At 26.8% G+C, this 2,716-nt stretch overlaps 1 long non-coding RNA gene across 1 annotated transcript; it reads right to left on the bottom strand.

Annotated features, from left to right (window-relative positions):
• Positions 1-1,382: 1,382 nt before the first annotated feature.
• Positions 1,383-2,503, bottom strand: LOC131169524 (uncharacterized). Its single transcript, XR_009140462.1, has 2 exons — positions 2,397-2,503; positions 1,383-2,069 (listed from the first exon to the last, which is right to left on the bottom strand). It is a non-coding gene; the product is annotated as an uncharacterized LOC131169524 (long non-coding RNA).
• Between the last annotated feature and the right edge of the window lie 213 nt (positions 2,504-2,716).

The raw sequence follows: 2,716 nt of genomic DNA, 5'->3' as shown, positions 1-2,716 counted from the left end.
TCAATATTGTAAAATTTTAAATTCAAATTTTAGTGAAAATTAATAATAAAAAAATTAATTTACTAAATTCTGTTGAGTCTTAAAAATTTCAACGGAAGACAAACGAACCTACCACTATCTTTGTTTCACTATAGAGTTAACTCATAGGGGGTGTTTAATACGATATTAACAAGAGATAATTATTATCTTTATAATTTTTAATCTCTTATTATTTAGATACTTAAAGTAACTAAGTTAACTTCTCACTTCATTAATATTTATACCTTTTTGAGATGTTAAATATTAACTTTGAGAGTTTAGGTTAATAATTATATTAAGTTATAAATTATAAGGATAATATTTAATTCTTAATTTTTTAACCTTCTACCAAACACACCCTTAATAGAGCATGAGTAACTGCACTTATGGTAGGAAAAACAATTGTGTCTTCTATGTTTATTTGGTTTCATACTAAGTAAAAAATAAAATGATTTAATATAAATTTACAACTCATCTCATCATAAGGCTTTTATAAAATAATTTTTTTTCGTAAAGTAATTAATTATGAAAAATTTATTAATTCTTTAAAAAATAAAGGTTCCTTATAATATTTTTAATAATATTATAAAATATTAATTATAGATAACGCCAAATAAGATATAGTCATATTGCATTTCATATTGAAAATCTATTAATTTTTTTAAATATTATATGTGTTTATTCACATGAGAATACATATATATATATATATGCCCTATTAGATCATATTGATATAAAATTCATTGATAAAGGGGATTTACGAAATTTTTTTTGCTCAGACCTAGTCTGTCAAGGATTCAAAACACGAGATGTATAGTAGAACCTGCATCTTAAGTTCATGTAGATTGGTTCTGGGCAAAATTTTCCAAGCATGGACGGATCCAAGATTTTTCTTCTATGGGGGCAAATAAAAGTAAACAAACATATTATAAAGTATCAAAATAATCAGTTAACTAAATAGACAAAATTATTTTTTATTTCATAATTGCTCCCTACGAGTTTTTATATTTTGATAGCATTAATAACTTTTCATTTTCAATACTATTAAATATATCTTTCTGAATATAGGTAAATAAGCAATTCATTCACCAATGTATCTCCCATACGATTACGCAATCGATATTTCTCTATCTTCATTACTGAAAATACCCTTTCTATGGATACCATTGCGACTAGTAAAATCAAAACTAATTTCATAAGCAATACACCAATAGATAAACCACATTCTTCGTTGAATCAACTAACCTTTTTGCAAGATCAACAATCCCTTTATGTTCAAAAAGCTGATCATTAGATCTAACATCAAAAATATAAGTATCAAGTTGATCTTTAAGTGCAGTAATATCCACTTGAGAAAAATCATATAGATAAAAATGAGCAAGAGAAATCAATTTTCGCTTATCAAAACGACGAAAAGAATCACTTGGATTCAAACATGCCACACAAAGTATATCAATATTCACCTCAGTGAAGCGATTTTTGAGCTCTTGAAGTAGCATGTCTATCACAGTATAAAATATTTCTATCCTGTAATGATGCATATTTGTCACTTGTTGAGCATTACACTGTGGTCTTGCTCGAATTATAAATATATCATCCATTTTTAGAATAATTATATGGTGGCTTTCACAAAATGAAAAAATTTCAGAAAGCAAAGGTTCCTATCCATCATTTCTCATTATCTGTAGTCATCGTTTGGACACTTCTACTAAGGCTATTGCATTGATGATGCCTTGATCTCTTCTTTGCAAAGCTTGAAATAATTCATTTGCAATTCCGAGTAGTTTTTTCATCAAATGCAAATTCAAAACTAATTCAAAACTTTGTATTGAATCATGAAGGTGACATGCTTCACCTCTTTGCTTAGAATTTATGCCTTCCTCCATAAGTATCTCAAGTGTATCAATGAAAGAGGCAAACATCATTAAAAGATTCAATAGTGATCCATAATGTGATCCCCATCGTGTGTCACCTGCTCTCTGGAGAGTCGCTTCATCAATATTGGAGGGTTCTTTGATAATTGATTTCCTTATGAAAAATTTATACATCACCTTAAACATTAAAAAAATAATAATAATAATTATTACCGTAGAAAAATGAATTCATTCTATAATTTATTTTCAAGTTTGATGCTAATTTTAAATAGCAACATTCATCTAATCATCTAAATAGTAAAAAATAAAAATAAAATACTATGAATTATAAATGGGTAGATATTAAAAAATTTGGAGAATTTGGCTAATAAAAGACGTATATAAAACAAAAGAAAATAAATTTACACAATTAGAGAGTTAACATATTCAAACTAAAACTAAATCTAAGAAAATTAAAACAAAATTAAAATAGAAAAATAAAGAGATGAAAAGATGAAAACTAACCCGTGGGAGTTCATTTTTAAGAGATGAGTGATTGATAGATTTCTCTTTGCATTTGCGATGTCAGTTATGAGTTTGTTTTTACTTGGGAAAAAAAAAAAAAAAAAAAAAGGAAAGACCTAGAGATGGAGAAAGTAGAAGAAGCTTGAAGGGGAAACTGAAAGAGGAAGAGTTGATTGTTTTAGACTTCCCACGTGAGAGTGAAAGAGGTAAAACGGTGAGGGTTGAAAATATAATCAATAAAGAGAGAGAGTAAAAGATGGAGTCATGAAAAAAAAATATTGTAAAGCAACTATTGATATTTATTTACATTTTTATAAACC

The sequence above is a fragment of the Hevea brasiliensis genome, chromosome 10 (genome assembly GCF_030052815.1).
Source record: "Hevea brasiliensis isolate MT/VB/25A 57/8 chromosome 10, ASM3005281v1, whole genome shotgun sequence".
Classification (NCBI taxonomy): domain Eukaryota; kingdom Viridiplantae; phylum Streptophyta; class Magnoliopsida; order Malpighiales; family Euphorbiaceae; genus Hevea; species Hevea brasiliensis.
This window is presented reverse-complemented; position numbering and strand designations above follow the sequence as displayed.